The 18,656-nt window shown below is 40.3% G+C and overlaps 5 non-coding genes across 5 annotated transcripts; 3 read left to right on the top strand and 2 right to left on the bottom strand.

Annotated features, from left to right (window-relative positions):
* The first annotated feature begins 9,632 nt into the window (after window positions 1-9,632).
* On the top strand, window positions 9,633-9,772 carry LOC141285768 (U4 spliceosomal RNA). The gene has a single exon (XR_012338897.1). It is a non-coding gene; the product is annotated as a U4 spliceosomal RNA (small nuclear RNA).
* Window positions 9,773-10,267: 495 nt separating this feature from the next.
* trnas-gcu (transfer RNA serine (anticodon GCU)) lies at window positions 10,268-10,349 on the bottom strand. Its single transcript has one exon. It is a non-coding gene; the product is annotated as a tRNA-Ser (tRNA).
* Window positions 10,350-10,841: 492 nt separating this feature from the next.
* On the top strand, window positions 10,842-10,981 carry LOC141285327 (U4 spliceosomal RNA). Its single transcript, XR_012338584.1, has one exon. It is a non-coding gene; the product is annotated as a U4 spliceosomal RNA (small nuclear RNA).
* Window positions 10,982-11,918: 937 nt separating this feature from the next.
* On the top strand, window positions 11,919-12,134 carry LOC141348538 (small nucleolar RNA U3). The gene has a single exon (XR_012357509.1). It is a non-coding gene; the product is annotated as a small nucleolar RNA U3 (small nucleolar RNA).
* A 5,257-nt stretch (window positions 12,135-17,391) lies between these two features.
* On the bottom strand, window positions 17,392-17,507 carry LOC141290375 (U5 spliceosomal RNA). The gene has a single exon (XR_012340123.1). It is a non-coding gene; the product is annotated as a U5 spliceosomal RNA (small nuclear RNA).
* Between the last annotated feature and the right edge of the window lie 1,149 nt (window positions 17,508-18,656).

The raw sequence follows: 18,656 nt of genomic DNA, 5'->3' as shown, positions 1-18,656 counted from the left end.
ATTCTTAGAGAAATACATTAGATATATTAAATACATTGAAATATGTGTTTTTAAATTGTAAATCACCTGGGGCCGGTTGCACCAGCTGTGCATAAGTTACAACTTAGCCTAGTTGCGACGTAAATGGACACTAAGTTACAAGTTACTCACTACTAAATATTTTTGCGTTGCACCATTAAACTTAGTTTCAACGTAACTCTACGTATAAACTAAATATTTAAGGAAGCGTCTGGTCAGGAGTAACGGTTGGAATAAAATAGCAGACTGAGTGAACTGCATCAATATGCTCTTTTAATCAACAACCTTCAATCATTTAGACATATATGATGCTGCTGTCATTTACACTCACACACATATTAAGAGAGAGAACAATATGTGAATAAACGTACTTGTTTCTTTTTTAGCGCGTCTTTAACACCCCATCTATAGCGCGACTCTGTGCACTTCATGTTGCGCATGTCAGATGAAATAATAAATAAATGGCATTTCTTTTTTGTTCATTTTTATTGATCCTTATTTATTTCAGTTAGTCTCTGAATGTTATTTACACTTGTCCCTGGACAAAAAATAGCTTACATATAAACTAATGTAATTATTGTTTCATTTTTAATGGAAACTTGTTTTTACCGTTAGTATATGTGAGGCAAAAGAAGTTAGAATGAAGGATAAATTACAATTCATAGCATTTAAACAAGTTCTGCTCGCGTATTTTGAAGATTTCTATTGGATGATTTAGTGTAAACGTCATATTATGCGACTACACATTGCTTTACGGAAAGCTTACGAACTACTAGCTAAGTTCTGCCTTACGAACAGCTGGTGCAACCAAATAATGTATAGATTTAGTTACAAACTAGCTAGTATTTACTAAGCCTCTAGTGTGGACTTTACGTTCCAATTTAAGTAAGAACTTACGAATGGCTGGTGCAACCATACCCTGCAACTAAAGTATATGCACACACACACAGAGAGAGAGAGAAAGAGAGTCAAAGTCAGTCAAAGTCAACTTTATTGTCAATTCTACCAGATGTATAGGACATACAGAGAATTGAAATTGCGTTACTCTCTGACCCATGGTGCATACAAGTAACATTAAATACAAACAGTAACATTACATACAAAGAATAAATACAAATAAACATAATATATAAAATGAAAAACTCAATATACAAGTAAGGGCACATGGTAGAGAGTGCAAACCATGTAAACAATGTAGTGCAACAGAGCTTGTAATGTGTAAAAGTTTCAGAGCAGTCTTGTAACTGTCTATGAGTAGGTGAAGTGATTATGAAGTGAGTAACATGAAAGTATGTATAACGTCGTATTGTGTAACAGTTATCTGCAGTAGTTTACAAAAGGTAACGTTAAGAGTAAACATTTTTCCATCACATAAGCTTTGGTGATGTTAATTCCAACAAATACTGATGTAATTCGCAATAATAGCATTATTATTTAAATATTGTGTATTATATTAAATAATTGTTTTTCAAATTTTGTCCTTAGGAGAGCCATCATCTGTAATGTAAGACACCCAAGGACAGCTGATCGTCCTGCAGTGCCAAACCACTTGACCATATCAACACCAAGATGTATTTAAGAACTTGAGGATGAAATTTAATGTAGTACTTAATAGGGGTGGGAAAAAAAATCGATATTGCAATATATTGTTGTGCTCTCTGTCGCAATAAATAATCGATACACTAACGGCCAATATCGATATTTTATTACAACACAAATGATTAATTTACCCGTCGTCAGTGTCACTGTCACTACCCAATATCTACCATTCTGTTTGCGGGGGGCGCTGTTCGAGTAAATAGGCGTAAAGTGGCGGAAGCAGCGGCCAGTGAAGAACACAAGTTATCTTACAACATCAGAGAAGAAGCGCAGAAAAAAAGAGAAGTGAGAAGAATGGCGGAAGATAACGAAAAACAAATCAAAGACGCACCCGCTAGTTGAGCATGCTGATCAGTTATGCCTGTTTCACACATACTCCGTCTGCAGTGCTTATGCGTTGAGTATTTTTTTCCGCACCCATGTTAACGGATTAGAGCGTTCACACTGCACGCGGTTGCTGTGCAAGTGCATTGAATAATACGTTGTTTATTATACGTTGAGTTTAAACGTGAATATATCTAGAATTGTATTAGTGTACTGTGATAAAAGAGTATCACAATGCTGAAAAAGCACGTTTGTATTTGAAATCAAAATAACGGATAAATGGTGTGTTTGTGGTAAACAGCCGAGGATCAGGAACGGACTGCAAACGTGTCCTGTGTGAAAGCAAAACGAGTCCGTGCTGCTTCTGCATCGCATACGTAACGCACACGGACTGCAGACGGAGTATGTGTGAAACAGGCGTTAGTGTTCCTCAAGAAGAATATGCCTTGATATGACCACTGTCCAGGTTAACATAAAGCACTTTACAGTAACTTACTACTGACGTTTCAGTATCATGGTTTACACATGTTAGTTAATGTTCATGTTGTTTTTTAATGTTCAGGCACTTTTATCTGTCTAGCTGTACAGTGTTTACATTTAAGACCAGGAGGCAGTGAGTTATTATGCAAATGCATATTTCTTTGCACAGTGTTGGACATGTTGGCATTAATAAATGCATAAGATTTCCTTATTATGGGTATTTTTTTCTTTTTCAGTCACATATATCGTGATATATCGTTGATGAAATTTCTTCCAATATATTGAATATCGTAGATATCGTGAATCGCGATATTATCGATATAGTGGGCCACATATCGCCACAGAATTGAATCGTGAGTTACCTGTATCGTCCCACCCCTAGTACTTAAAGCTGTCGTTTTCAAGCCATCGCGGACTGATGCGACAACCTCCCGGCATGTTTTCACTTGATCGCTTGGCTTCACATAGATATATATACGTGGCTTCAGACTAGCTCTTCCAGGTGTCCGTCCTTGGTTTCCAGGGCGACGCTAATAGATGACTGGGACGCTCGTCACACTATACGCTATTTTTATGTCAAAATACAGAGTTGCTGCTGCAAATCGGCCGAGGAAACTCTTTTATTTTTAGAAAACTAGAACACTAGTGCTGGGGTGGCAAATGGGGTCACCTCGTGCCACCCCGGTAGATCCGCCCCACACACTCCTCGACCTAACCAAGAGCAGATCAGTCAGGGTAAAAGTTAAAACAATACTTAAAATATAGACAATTGTGTTACTCACCTTTAAATGGATTTATGTATTTTATTTCAAATCCATCCTTATCTTTGAGCAAGGATGAAAAATATGCAGCTTCATCCTTTGGTTTTAGTTTGGCCCTCCGGGACCTTGTTGCTGCCATTTCCTGCTAAAGCCAGATGATGTATGCTGTCACTTTATGAATAATAATTATTAAATGTTTTTTTTTTTTTTAGACATCACTGACCTAATCAACTATGAGTTTATACTTTTATTTGCTGTAGAGGGCTTAAATATAAACAATAGGGATCATTCTGTACTACTTGAAGAAAAACATCTTAGACCTTACAAATGTGTTTAGTATTTTTAACATAATCTGAATTTGAAACATGCTGCTTTTCTCCTTCTCAACTACACTGTGACTGTCACTAAAGAGAAACATTATGATTATGGCTATCAGACTTTTATGTACAGTATATGAAACCTCTACAGACACCTACAGCAAGGCAAAAACTAACAGCAGGTCTGACAACACTGATTACCATTACTGTACAATTACAGGAATAACCTTCACAAAGAACTGTAAGCAATTAAAAGGACCTGATTTGGGATCTGATCAGACACACAATATAGTTTACAACTAAACAGCTGTGTGCCATGAAAAGCATCAAGTTCACCATTCCCATATGAAAAATACAGTAGTAGACTTCTGTACTATAGTAAACTAGAGTAATAATCCTAGATAAAATAGTGTTTTTTTTAAACTTACCATAGTAAAAATTAAAGAATACTATGGTTTATCAATTCACTAATATTACAGGATACTGAAGTGAATTAACAAAGTGTAGTAATCACTATAATATACTGCAGTGAACTCCAATTTACTACATCAACTACTACAATATTTGTCCATGTGGCCTTTCGTACATTAACCCCATTATCACAACACTGAACTGCCCAGAAAGCTAAATAAATATGATCTCAATCTGGCATCATGAGTTATTTAACCATTAGCCAGTAACTTTTAAACCCAAAACATACATAATACAAGCGGTTTAGTTCTTGCTTGTTTTTTTGTCAGACTAGTAACGTTACGTTAATTGTTAATTCCGCATACATCCTTATATTCTTTATAATTCGCTAGATAAATACTTACAAACGTGACCAAAGCTAGCCTGTTTAACTGCTTTATAACGTTAACTAATATAATATACTATAATGTTTTATTGTTTATTGAGTTGTATCATCAATCTTACCTTAAGTGTCTTCAGAGTGACGTGCTCGTTATCTCAGCCGGAAGTGACTCGGTCGGAGATGGGGGAGGGTAGGAAAATGATTCCAGTGATTGCTTCTCTGTGTTTTTATTTTTATAGTTGTGGTGTGGACTTTGTTATGCCTTTATATTTAGAACGATTTTACAAACATATCTTTATCGTTATTGTCCTTTGTGTGAATAGGCTAAAACACAGTGGTTAGACAAAACCCGAATTTATGAGGACTTCTCACCTTTCAGCCAATCAGTTCTGATACACACTCTTAACACAAAGTCCGATGATTGTGAACTATAAGGACTTTCTGAGAAAATTAGAATTTGAGCTCCTCCCACATGTAGAAACACTCCTACGTTGTCTGAATTATGAGGACACTGGCACTGTCCTAATAATCTAAAATGACCTCGTAGTGTGGCGTGTATTCATATGAAATGTCCTCGTAAATCACAAAAACCAACACACACACACACACACACACACACACACACACACACACACACACACACACACACACACACACACACACACACGTCAGTATTGAGTTATCTCATCCACCCGCAAATAATCAGAATGCATGTGACCCATCCATGAAGAGAGCACCTCTCCAAAGTGCCAGACGAATGTGAGCATTTACTGACAGAAGTCGGTTACGACGATGAACTTCAGTCAGGTCGAGACCCTGATGAGGACGGCGAGCATTGAGATAGAGCTTCCCTGAGACAGTTTTTGACAGTTTGAGCAGAAATCCTTTGGTAATGCAAACCGATTTTTGCAAGTAGCTGGTCTCAGTCAATCTTGGAGGTGAAGATGCTGAATGTGGAGGTCCTGGGCTGGTGTGGTTTCACATGATTTGCGGTTGTGAGGCCGGCTGGATGTACTGCCAAATTCTCTGAAACACCTTTGGAGATGGCTTATGGCAGAGAAATGAACATTCAATTCATGGGCAACAGCTCTGGTGGACATTCCTGCAGTCAGCATGCCAATTGCACACTCCCTCAAAACTTGCAACATCTGTGACATTGCGCTGTATGATAAAACTGCACATTTTAAAGTGCCCTTTTATTGTGGCCAGCCTAAGGCACACCTGTGCAATAACCATACTGTCTAATTAACATCTTGAAAATCCACAACACCAGCTTAAATAATCAGCTTTAGGTTCATTATTAAATCAAATCAGAAAGAGCTCAGGTGAGAACACAATGCTCTCTAGTCACCTGTAAGCATTTGGCTTCTATTACATTTCCTCCCACATTCCTGTGTTCACACTTACTGGGACCCCAGTTATTACTCCACTCCTCCATATTTTATTACCTATCTGATTGCAACTTATGCTGAGTTTAGACTGCACGATTTTCAAAGTAGTCGCGTCACAGATCTTTTCACACTGCATGACTATCTGGGGTAGCATTTCGTCACTGCATGATGGATCGTTGATAGGGTTACCACTTTTAATAAAATAAAATACGTGACTCAAGTTGTGGGGGGGGTTAGTAATAATTAACTATTATTACCATTACTAGTAGTAATATCGCAACTAAACATGCTGACATCACATTTGTTGCTCATGTTGCTGGATATCACTATTGACTTTTAAGGTTGAGACTTGAATCTGTTGTTAAGGTCTCTGAGTGGTTTGTTTTAGGTTTTGTGCACAAAACTGCAAAGGATTCTTTCTTGCGTTTAAGCTCTGAAAACTTTAAGACGTGGGGGGCTACCTGGAGAAGCATCTGCCATTTTTACACCGCGTCTACACCGGACGCGAGCAGCGCGGCCTGGCGCGATGCAACAAAATACAATAGAACCTATTATGTTCTCAACACTGGATGCGGGGAGGCGCGGCGCGACACTGCAAATCCCCGACAGTAATCTGTGGTCGCGTTCTATTTATGACGTGCTCACACAAAGTTTAAATGATTTTGCAACGGACGCTTTGTCGCATCCAGTGTAGACAGACTGTAGTTGTTGCGGTAGACACGGTTAGACTTGGCAGACTCTGCTTAAAAGACCCGCCCTCCTCACTGGACAGTAAAAAACACCAATCAAACTAACGCAGACATCAAGTATTACCCAATCAAAAGTTATAAAGGAGGCATCTTCATAAAATGCATGTGGGATGATTTGCATGAGACGCTGCTTAAAAAAAAAGATCAAAAATAGGGGTCAAAACCCATCCCGTATTGATTCAATGATTTGCATGAGACACTGCTTTAAAAAAAAAAAATAAAAATACGGGACAAAACCCGTCCTGTATTAATTCAAAACGGGATGCGCAATTTCATTCTCAAATACGGGACGATTCTGTATTTTAAGGGACGAGTGGCAACCCTAACCATGCGCCAGACATGGGGCTGAAAATGACCACACACTTTATTCTTTATTTTTATTCTCAAAGTTTTTGTATCAAAGGTTTTAAGTATATAGTTTAGCATTGGCCTAATGGTTAAAGCAGATTATATTATATTCAATATTTCAATGAAAATGCCAAACCAATTAATCTATTCATTTTTATTTCTTTTGTTCACACTAATTTGAAATTCTGAATGGACAGATGGGAGTCCACTTAATGGTATAAAAGTTGTATAAATATTACTTATAAATGTATATAAATTAGTGGTGGGCCGTTATCGGCGTTATTGTGCTGCGTTAACGTGAGACTCTTATCGGGCGATAAAAAAAATATCGCCGTTAATCTATTCTCAAAGTTGGGTTGGGAGCTGGGTCTAAACTACGTAAGCTATGATGACTTTCACCTTGATATTTTAGCGCGGATGACGTATACCTAGTCGAATTGCACTGTAGGGGGCGAGAACGAGTCTTCAACTTCTGTGAAATTACCACATCAAATGAGACGTGCAAACATGGATGCAGTTATGAAGCCGCTTCAGGGCAGGTGCGTGTGTTGCTAGACCCTTTTTACTAGGGCACGTGCCCTGCGCGTCTGGGGCCTCATGTACAAAGACTTGCGTTGAATTATTACTAAAACATTGCGTAAGGACAAAGCTGTAAATGTGCGTACGCAGTAAAAAAATCAGATGTATGAAACACTGCGTACGCGGAATTCCACGCATATCTCTTTGTACATCTGAATTAACGTAAAATTGAGCGCACATGCACGAGCGCAAAACCCCTCCCTGCCTCCTCCCCCGTATTAATATGGTAATGACTCCACTTTGGCAAAACCAAACGAAAAAGCAAGCAAGAGAAACTTAACAGAATGTGATTTGAAGGTGCTCCTCACCGGTAGACCGGAGAAAAACTGTTATTTGCAAGTTTGTAAAAAAAAAAAAATAAATAGAGCTGACGCGGTTAACGCAGTGGGGTTTGAACATCGCACTGTGAACGAATTAAAAAAGAAATGGTCCGATGTAAAGGTGCAGGTGGAGAACAGCGCCGCGACTTAGCCTACGTTTCAGCGCATCAGTCAGAGTCATAGAGCGCAAGCAGATGAACATCGTTGTCTTGTAACGGTAAAATATCTTGTTTGAATAAGTGCAACGTTGTCTTTATGAAATAAACAATAGTAGGTCTATGTCTATAAAGGTTCATATAATGCCTCACCACACGGTGTGATGTTGACATAATGTGATTTAGTTTGACACAAAGCAACCGAGTGATCCTTGTCAGCTAGGTAAAATATTTTATAAGAAATTTCTATTTTGATTATATGGTTATCTGCTGAATTTGCTGATGCTTGTAAATTACATGATGTAATTTATTAACATTTCATCATATTATATAGCCTATATAGCCATTGAGAGGGACATCCCAGTGGATCACAGTGTTGTTTGAATTAGTTTACATAAGATATATATATATATATATATATATATACACACACACACACAATATTTACATACCCTCTATATGTATATTAGCTATCTGTATAAAAGTTATTAATACGAATTAAATATAAAATAAGAATATTATTGTGTTTTTTTTTGGTGGTGGGGGGGTTGGGGTTGGGGGGGGGTGCCCTTTTTTTCAACTTCAGCACATGCCCCTCAAAAGGTCTGTGCACGGCTCTGGTGCCACCGGCATTTCAGCTGCCAAATCGCCCGCTCTACAAGTGCGAGAATGGGCATCATTGTATCTGCGCTCTTGGTCAGTTTGTGGGTTGTTGAGGGGGGTTAAGAGCCCACGTCTTTAATGGATAACCGCGGTCTCCTGATATGCAGTTAAATAATTACGCTCAATAAAATAAAATAAAGTAAAACTTAGCTGTTTCCGATTCACGTATCCAAATTGTTCTTCAGATGGCGCCTTTATAGCAATGTCCGTGCAGTCGATCGCTTGCGCTTACATTAGGATAACCGGTGATCGCTGCAAATTGCGCTTTGTTCGGCTGGTCAACTGCATGGTATGGAAATCTTATATACCTGCTAGACATGCGGATGATCCCGTCCCATACAGCTGGCATTGCACGGCTCAAAGACGACTGGCTTAACCCACGAGCGATCTGCCAGTTCCCTTTGGAAAGAACAATTTGCCAGGAAACCAAGCGTTATCAGCACCTGTAAGGGAACGGGTAATGCGTGGCTCCTCGCTGTCTCCAAAATTGGACCCAACTCAGGAAAGAGCACCAAGAGGATAGCTCTTGGAAATCTGAAACGGCTTATAAGCCAGTCATCATCATGGGTCAGAAAATCACTGTGATCCCTAAACGTTCCCTTCGGATTCGGCCATTGATGTATAAGGACAATATTGCCATAGACCAAGGGTTGTATACATTTGCAAATGCTTTTATATGTTCTAAATCACATAATTGGTAGAAAAATATTGTCTCAATTAACCCATTTTATCAATTATAAATTAATAGCAATGTTTTTCACATGTGTTGGTGCGATACTTTGTAGTGTGCAATTTAAAATAATTGCCTCTAGGAGTCGCCAAGGGAAATAAAACAAACACACGCACAAAAAATACACGTACGGCAGACATGGAGTTGGCGTGGATCAACGCACATTTTCACGTTAATTTCATCGTTAGTAAATCCAAACGTGAGCGTGAAATCTGGCATACGCAAAGTTTTTGTGCGTACGCAGCGTTGATACATGAGGCCCCTGGTTTTCACAGTCTTGCGTCGATGGCCGTCTAGGTGAAGAGGTCTTCACTGATGATCTGTCTCTTGGGCTCATCCAGCTTGCTACCACCTTGTCGGTTCACATCCACGTAGGTTCACGAAAAGGTCACGACCGTCACCGGTATTCTATCGCAGAGGCAATGTTGTAGCTTGTGTGGTTTATCTGAGGTGTGATCATTGCTGGTTGAAAACTTTCCCTGATATCCCATCGGGATGTTTTGAAATACAGTCAGCTTTGACAGTTTTTGCCGGTCTCTCTGGACGCTTCTTGAAAAAGACAGTTTTGCTTCGTTTTGTTTCCTTTTGTTGGAGTGGCTGGTTGTTGGTCCTCGTCAAAGAGGTGTTAACAGATCATAGCGTGCCGGAGCCAGAAGATTTGTTGTTTTGTCAATATGCTCTCAAGACTTCGCTGCAGGTATCATTAAAGTACAGCACAATTACAGCTTACCGCTACCCATCGTAAACAGGTTGGGCCTGTCTGTTCCGGTGGGCTCTCAGTGGTGCTAAATCATCAAATAAAGAGGATGGGATTCAAACCCACACAAACCAAGGTGTGCCCAGCACAACGGATTAGCCTTGCATCGCCTTAACCACTCGACCATCTCGTCACTTTCCGTGGTCCTTTTATTTAACACTCCCGATTTAGACCATCAGCTCATTAGTAGAGCACTCAGTGAACTGAACTGAGTGTGTCAGATAAGGAGGACACTCAAAAAGTGCAGAGTGGGGTCCCCAGGACTACTGCTAAAGGAGCCGAACGACGAGGATGGGATTCGAACCCACGCGTGCAGAGCACAATGGATTAGCAGTCCATCGCCTTAACCACTCGGCCACCTCGTCATTTTACATGGCATATTTTATTTAGCACTCCTGATTCAGATCATCAGTTCATTAGTAGAGAACTCTAAGAACTGAACTGAGTGTGTTAGATATGGAGGACACACAAAAAGTTTAGCATGGGGTCCCCAGGACCTGGATTAAGGTCCAATGCTGAAGGAACCGAACGACAAGAATGGGATTCCAACCATTGCACAGAGCACAATGGATTAGCAGTCCATCGCTTTAACCACTCGGCCACCCCGTCCCCTTGCTGACTGAGACAGGCCATGCTGTGGACCTTTTCACCTGCTGCTGCCGTGCTTTCAGCAGGCTGTTTTGAGCACAGAGGGAATAGTGAATGAGCCGTCTTTTACACACCTCTAATCTGTTCCGTGGAAACACGGTGCAGCAACCCGTGCCAGGAGACTGTTTGTGCGTCATGTTTAAAGCTTGCTGCCACCTTGTCGGTTCACATCCACGTAGGTGCACGAAAAGGTCACGACCGTCTCTGGCATTCTTCTATCTGGCAATATTGTAGCCAATGAGGTTTATCCGAGGCGCGATCATTGCTGGTTGAAAACTTTACCCAATACCCCGCCAGGATGACTTGAAATACAGTTAGCTTTGGCAATTTTTGCTAGCCTCTCTGGAGGCTTAGAGTTTTGTTGAGAAATATAGCCTTGTTTCGTTTAGGTTTTTTTTCCTCGCCAAAAAGCTGTCTACTGGTGATAGAGCGCCAGAGCCAGAAGGCTTGTTGTTTTGTCAATATGTTCCCAAGACAGGTATCGTTAAACTGCAGCGCAATTACAGATCACCGTTACCCATCGTAAACAGGTTGGTCCTGTCTGGTCCGGTGGGCTCTCAGTGGCGCTAAAGCTTCCAGTGCGTGTCGAGCACAATGTATTAGCCTTCCACCGCCTTAACCACTGGACCACCTCATCTTGCAGGGTTTCTTTATTTAACACTCCTGATTCATGTGCATGTGGATGCATTCTTCGTCTTTTCTTTCAGCCGCCGAGGGCCTGTTTTCCACTGAGGCCCTGCGCCAAACTCCCTATGAGACACAATCGAACGTTAGTAGTAACCTCCGATTACGGCCGAATGTGGATTCTGTAGCTTTAGCTTATTAGCCAAACGCTACACCAGTTTGCCATTTCCCTTGAAATCATCCTTGATTTCCATAAGAAAGGTGCCCCAAATTGGTGGAAAATCACAACTCAACCATACGCTGTCCAAAGCATTGAACCGCCTTCACGCGGCAAAACAGAACATGTTGTTGGCCCGCACTGCTGGGTCAAACTGCGCTTGCCAAAAACAGATTGGGTCAAAACTGACAGAAGAAATCTCTAAGCCTGCTTTAAGCCCTACCCACGGGACGGGTTGACAGTCTCGCACAACGCGAGAGCCTCAGTTTCGCCTGTGTAATTTGGGGGCCGATGAAAACTGCATCCGACTAAAATTACAAAAAAATTTTTAGGACTCTCATGATGTTTCAGATGTAACTTTTCTCATCTCTGTTGTTAGGTTGTCACCATCTCTGAGACTCAAAGTGTCAGAAGTCGCCTAAGCTGGTTTTGCAAAATGGAGGTCAAGATTATACTTTCAGGGATCATTTCTATAGTTTCTAACTAGGAAATGTGTTTCAAAAGTGTAGTGTCTCCCAAACTACGATGATGAGCTTTGATACTCTTTTCTGAGCGTGAATCGGGTATGGAGTAATTGTTTATTTCATATGTTCCACACCATTGATGAACTTTCTGTGTGGCGTTTATGCAGCATAGAAGAAGAGAGTATGATCAGAGTGGTCTTTGAAAATTGTAAATATCAGATTAAAAATCTTGCAAATAGTTGCGATCAATTGAACAACGGATATGATTCTGTTTGTAATTAATTGTTTAGCTCATAATTGGTGTATATCTGATGAAACTACTTTTTTTTTACATTTTTGTGGGTGGGTGTCACCATCCTTGAGATTCAGAATGTCAGGATAAGATGTCAGCTGGTTCTATCAACTTAAAGTTGCCATAAAAATGCATTGAGAGAATTTTTTAATTTGTTCGTTGATATCTACATAGAAGGTATTTGGCATAGGAAAGGGAAAACAATCTCCAGAAACGGTTTTACAGGACCATTTACAACCCTATGATTTGTCCCTAGAATGAAATGCTCTGTTATTGCCTTTTTTGGAAGCTTCATGAATATTAATGAGCTCTGCTCCAATTGGCTGTTTCACAGAGCTGCTCATCTCTATAGCTGGCACATTGATAAAAATATATATTTAATTAGGAGCTCTAGCCGCTTTTAATATGTGGTTTGTTGAATCTGCCGTTTTGAATCGCAGATATTTTAGTCTCATTACTGTGATCCATGTGCTCTGTGTAAAGTTATAATGCAGAGGGAGCTCTTCTTACCACACAAGTTCAGCTGCTTCTCGGTGATACTCTGGATCTGTAAATCATTCGCCTTCATCAGCGCAGTTATTTCTCCATCATTCACCATCATCAGCACAGTCATCTCTCTGTTTATGTGGTAAGTGATATCTTTTGTACTGCAATGTAACAGGCTAGTGCTAGCATTAAGCTAACCGTGTCCCTTCAGTGGCTTGCTTTGTTTTACTGATGTACTGACGTTACCGATGATTGGGCGATGCAAATGTTGGAGGCGTAACTATTAACGATCCCGGGACTGTTGCGTAACAGTTGGTATTATGTTGGAATTGACATATAAATCTAGTGTTCTCAAAAGACCACCGAAAAATAGAAGATTTATCCTTATCCTTATATAGATTTATCCTTGATTTCCATAAGAAAGGTGCCCCAAATTGGTGGAAAATCACATCTCAACCATACGCTGTCCAAAGCATTGAACCGCCTTCACGCGACAAGACAGAACATGTTGTTGGCCTGCACTGCTTGGTCAAACTGCGCTTCCCAAAAACACATTGGGTCAAAACTGACAGAAGAAAACTCTAAGCCTGCTCTAAGCCCTACCCACGGGACGGCTCGACAGTCTCGCACAACGCGAGAGCCTCCGTTTCGCCTGTGTCATTTGGGAGCCGATGAAAACTGCCTCCGACCCGGTGAAGGAAGCCACAACCAGCCCGGCTAGCTCAGTCTGTAGAGCATGAGACTCTTAATCTCAGGGTCATGGGTTCGAGCCCCACGTTGGGCGCCTCTGTTTGCTCTCTTTCTTCCCAACAGGGTGGCGGGCTCCAGCGTGCCAATTCGCCGCACAGGTTAAGTGGATTTTGCGAGCTCTGGAAACATCTTTCAAAACAGCCTGTTAGTACGTGCGATTCTAATCCCTAACCCTAACTTTTACAACCGTGATCCGGCGGCAGCAGACACACAACAGCTGTCTCTGTGGCGCTACCTGGAGCAGGATCGTCTGTTTCCGTGGCCATCTCCTCGTCCAATATGTAAACGAAATATATGATAACTTTTCAAAGTAATACATGTTTTCTACTTTCTTCCTCTCTGTTTACAATGTTCTCAATTGGTAACTCGTTACGTTTTCGTCCGTCTTTCATCCGTGTTTGGCGTTCACAAACTTTTGACTCATGAATTGCCCATAATGAAACACCGTTTAAATGTAATCTTACTCATTAAACTCTATTTACACGTTCTGAAGTTTGATTTAAATCAGAAGAAAACGTGTTTCAGCTGTAAGCGCAGTCATTCCTTATGACAATTTGCCGTGTTTTTACTATAGTGAAAGCGTAGTAACCATTTTGTGTTTTTTGGCTGATCGATTACAACTGTATGAACACAGTCTTACTATAAATGAAAATCTGAATGAACAGCAACAACAAAAAACGTTGTGCTTGTGTTTATCGTCATTTACCATGGTTTTACTATAGGTCGTCCCTTCCGCAAGGCCAGCAGCCATTAGGTCCACCACCGCCTCAGGGATGGTCTTCCCTTCCGCCAGGCCAACAGTCATCGGCTCCACCACCGCAATCTCAGGATTGGTCTTCCCTTCCGCAAGGCCAGCAGCCATTAGGTCCACCACCGCAATCTCAGGATTGGTCTTCCCTTCCGCAAGGCCAGCAGCCATTAGGTCCACCACCGCCTCAGGGATGGTCTTCCCTTCCGCCAGGCCAACAGTCATCGGCTCCACCACCGCAATCTCAGGATTGGTCTTCCCTTCCGCAAGGCCAGCAGCCATCAGCTGCACCACCTCCTCAGAACCGACAGCGTGCTTGGCTTTGTCTTATAAAAATTATAAGTTTGTATTTATTATTATCATTATTATTATTATTATTATTAATAGGATTATACTTCTTTTAAATTAGTATTTATATCTTATAACGATTATAAAAGTTTATATTATTATTATTATTATTATTATTATTATTATTATTAGTAGTAGTAGTAGTAGTAGTATAGTTCTTTACATTTGTATTGATGTCTTATAAAAATGATAAAGGTTATATAATTATAAAATAGTTTATATGTCTTTATAAAAGGTATATTATTATTCAGAGTATTATCATTGTTTACATTTTTTACATATAACTTTTCCATTGTATAAAGGTCAGATTTAAAGAGTGTTTTTTATTATGCAAGTTGTATTGTTACTAGGGCCGGGACTTTAACGCGTTAATTTAGATTAATTAATTACACAAAAATAACGCGTAAATTTTTTTTAACGCATTTTAATCGCACTTAATTTTGCACCGCGGAACGTTTCTCATTGGATGAGTTTCAGCGGCGGACCAATTATACTGGAGCACCAACTAACAGAATGCGTATATCACCGCAGGACATCGAGCCTCAAGTATCACCTCAATGCTTTTACAGAAGGTCTACCTACCTATAGGGTACCTGAATTTCTGAAATGAAGGCTAGTATATTTCTGAATATCCCAGTGTTTCCCGTACCATCATCTCAGGGGGGCGCGTTTACAATGTCTCCTCCAAGAAAACACGGACTGGATCGCGGACTCCATTCATAAAAAACGAATTTACTATAGCGCGGAATGCCACGTAAATTCGTCGATTTTTTGATTGATAAATCAAAAGTTGGTCTGTCACTTAATTCAAATCGCGATATGGACTAGTGTCTGAAAACTGAAATGCAAAAAGACCGTTTTAATATGAATCCTGCACTGTTTGCCTCTGTATGTTAGAATGGCAGAGACGCGTTTTTTTATACTGCACGCATGATGCTCCCGTTAATTTTTGGCATTTGTATCTCACATGAACAGATAGACTCAATCTCCAAAGCTACAGTCAGTGTCACTTTTAACGTTTCATTTGAGAAAACTAGCATCATATCATACTTTACACACAGAAACTTCACGGCAACCTGTCAAAATAAAAGTACGGTTTAACATGAAACCGAACACTATTCCTATTTAAATAGACAAAAAACAATATATATGATAAAAAATAAATATAACAACAAGATTAACCACTTAATTGTAGAAAAAAATACTATGATTATTATTATGTATTGATTTTAACAGAAAACCTGTTTGTTTGCCAAAAATTAAAAAGGTTTATTTTTCATTTGATTAAAAATAAATAAATGTTTATGCTTTCATTTGATTATGAGAAAAATTAAAACACAAGAATTTATTAAAAAAAAAAAAAATAGCAAAAGATTGTAAAGCCCTATTGTTCAAAATGTTAAAATAGAGAGTTTTGGATTTATTTTTTAACTGAAATAAATGTTTTCGGTATGGGAAACGCTGTATCCTATTGCTACAGTTAATGGCAATATTGCACTGGTATGTTGGACTTGGTTGAACAAAAATAAACAATATTTTGTTGCTTCAGTTTATGTGTTCAGTCATTATTCAATGATAACTAAAAATCCATATGAAAAAACTTACTTCTCACTGTTCTCAGGTCAAATATTTATATGCGATTAAAATGCGATTAATTTCGATTAATTAATTACAAAGCCTCTGATTAATTAGATTAATTTTTTTAATCGAGTCCCGGCCCTAATTGTTACAGTTCTTTACATTTGTATTCATGTCTTATAAAAAATAATAGATTTTAGCTTTTGGAATAAACTATTTTTATTTAGTTTTTTTTAATTTTATTTATAATTTTCATTTGTATATATTTTGTTCTTAATATTAAACTCTTTGTGGTAGTAAGATGATTATAAATGACGATTTCAGTTTGTTTATATATTCTTTTTTAATATTATATTTCCCCAATTCTGGGTATAAGATTTTTGAAAAGGAGCATATAATGCATATATAGAGTATAATTTGTCATATGTCAATATTTGAGCTTTTGAAATAAACCATATTTTTTTGGAAATATGTTTTTTATGTTTTATTATTTTAATTTTACAAAATTGAATAGTTGTTTTGTAATTAGGTAAAATATGAAGAAATATGGACTTTTATGTAATTTGTTAAAGTAAGTTAAAGGGTAAAAAAAGTGGGTAAATCCAATAAATTTTCCCTTTTTTTTCACTTCCCCTTTTTTTTGTTCCTTTTCCCCCTGTTTTTTTTTCACATTTTTTTCTTTTCCCCCACCCATAGCGGTCCCTTTTGCCCTGTTTTAGGCTGGAGCGGTTAAGGCGATGGACTAGAAATCCATTGGGGTCTCCCCGCGCAGGTTCGAATCCTGCCGACTACGCTCTTCACAGGTGCTGAGGAGAAGAGGCCGGGCCCTTTTCTTCCGTGTCCCTAGCACGGATTTGTGTGCCCTCTCTCCACAGTAATAAAAAGCGATGCTAGCCCTTTTTTTTTTCAATTCAGACGGCCGGCACCACTAGGTGTAAGCCACCTCCATTTTTCGTACTGGTGCGGTACCAGTTAAACGATTCCAACAACGCAGGCAGCAGAGACTGGCTTTCGGGGTCAACAAAGAAGGCTCGAAGCGCACGAGTCACTGATGGGGCCAAAAGAGCTGAAGCCATCTTTGTTTGATCCCGTCATGGACGAGAGAGCGCTCTCTTTCCATGCTGGCTAAAGAAATTTGAAGCTGCGAAGCTGGAAGCGCAAAGGCTGCAAACACAGACCATGACGAGGCGCGCTTCGTTCCACTGGACGCTGGCGGGTGGCCAGATTGACTCTGCTCTTGACACTCTAGTGTAGCTCTGCTGTGAGCAGAGCCCCCAAAAATACAGGTCACTCACAAAGGTTCCCCTCCACGGAAATCTTTAGTAAAAGGCAAAAGATTTATGCGCTGATGACGAGAAACTCGAGATGTGTCTCTATGCCCTTGGACCTGTGCGCTCACTGTGGTAAACCACTACGCTCACCAAGGGTAATCTAGGGTGCCGACACCTGCCAACATGATTTTCGTCACCCCCCTCACTCCAAATGGGAGAAGTAAAAGTTACGAAAGTCCCTTCCCTCACCCAGTATTCACAAACCCGATCAAGGTAATGTCATCTCTTTTTTCATGCCCCCGTATTAGAGGCCAAAAAAAATATTAAATAAAATAATTCGGTCCAAATAATGACCCACTGTAATGTGTAGCATTCAAGATATTGAGAGACTTTAGCTCGTGGCGGGTCAATCTGGTATTTCATGGAGTAGGACTCGTTTTGGCAAGTTGGGTGCAGTCGCGTGTGCTGAGAGCGAAGAACAGCAAGTGCAACTCTTCATTAGTATAGTGGACAGTATCTCCGCCTGTCACGTGGAAGACTGGGGTTAGATTCCCCAACGGGGAGACCTAGTTCTCTGCTGCTGTTGAACGACTCATCCAAAAGCTTTTGGTGCAGACAGAGGTCACAGAAGGAGTTCTGCTTTGAGGTCAACCGCAGCCGAAAACAATGCGTTGGCCGGGAATCGAACCCGGGTCAACTGCTTGGAAGGCAGCTATGCTCACCACTATACCAGCAACCAAGCGCTCTGTGCCAGTTTTAAGCAATCAGAAAAGAATGCTCGAATCCGGGTCACGGCAGCCCTTTGCTGTTAAGCGACGGGGACGTCCAGCTCCTTTTTGCCAACTCACCCTTCAGTTGAATTATGCGCCTGAAGCTCGGCGGCATCCTGTGCTGCCCGCCTCCAGCCAAGAGAGCAGGTGGTCCACAGGCAGGCGAGAGATGACAGGTCTCCCCGCGCAGGTTCGAACCGTGGCGAATGTGGTCGGGCATTCCCCCTTTTACCTTTAGCTTCTTGCGACGGTGGTTGGGCCTTCCAAGGCCTTTGGCCTTCGCTCTCTCTGACGTAATTGCGTGCAGCCTTTGTCCCGTAGCTCCTGTGGCAAGTGAGCTTCTCCCAGGCGGCTTGTGGAGAAAGTGTTCTTATATAAAAAGTAAGAGGCACAACAAACACAAGAGCCCGGCGTACGCTTAAAGATGTGACAGAGTTTACATAGAGTGTTTGCTATGCTGCCCCTTCATGAATTTT

Source organism: Garra rufa, chromosome 1 (assembly GCF_049309525.1).
Source record: "Garra rufa chromosome 1, GarRuf1.0, whole genome shotgun sequence".
NCBI classification, from domain to species: domain Eukaryota; kingdom Metazoa; phylum Chordata; class Actinopteri; order Cypriniformes; family Cyprinidae; genus Garra; species Garra rufa.
Note: the sequence above shows the minus strand (reverse complement) of the source record. Positions and strands in the feature narration are given on the sequence as shown.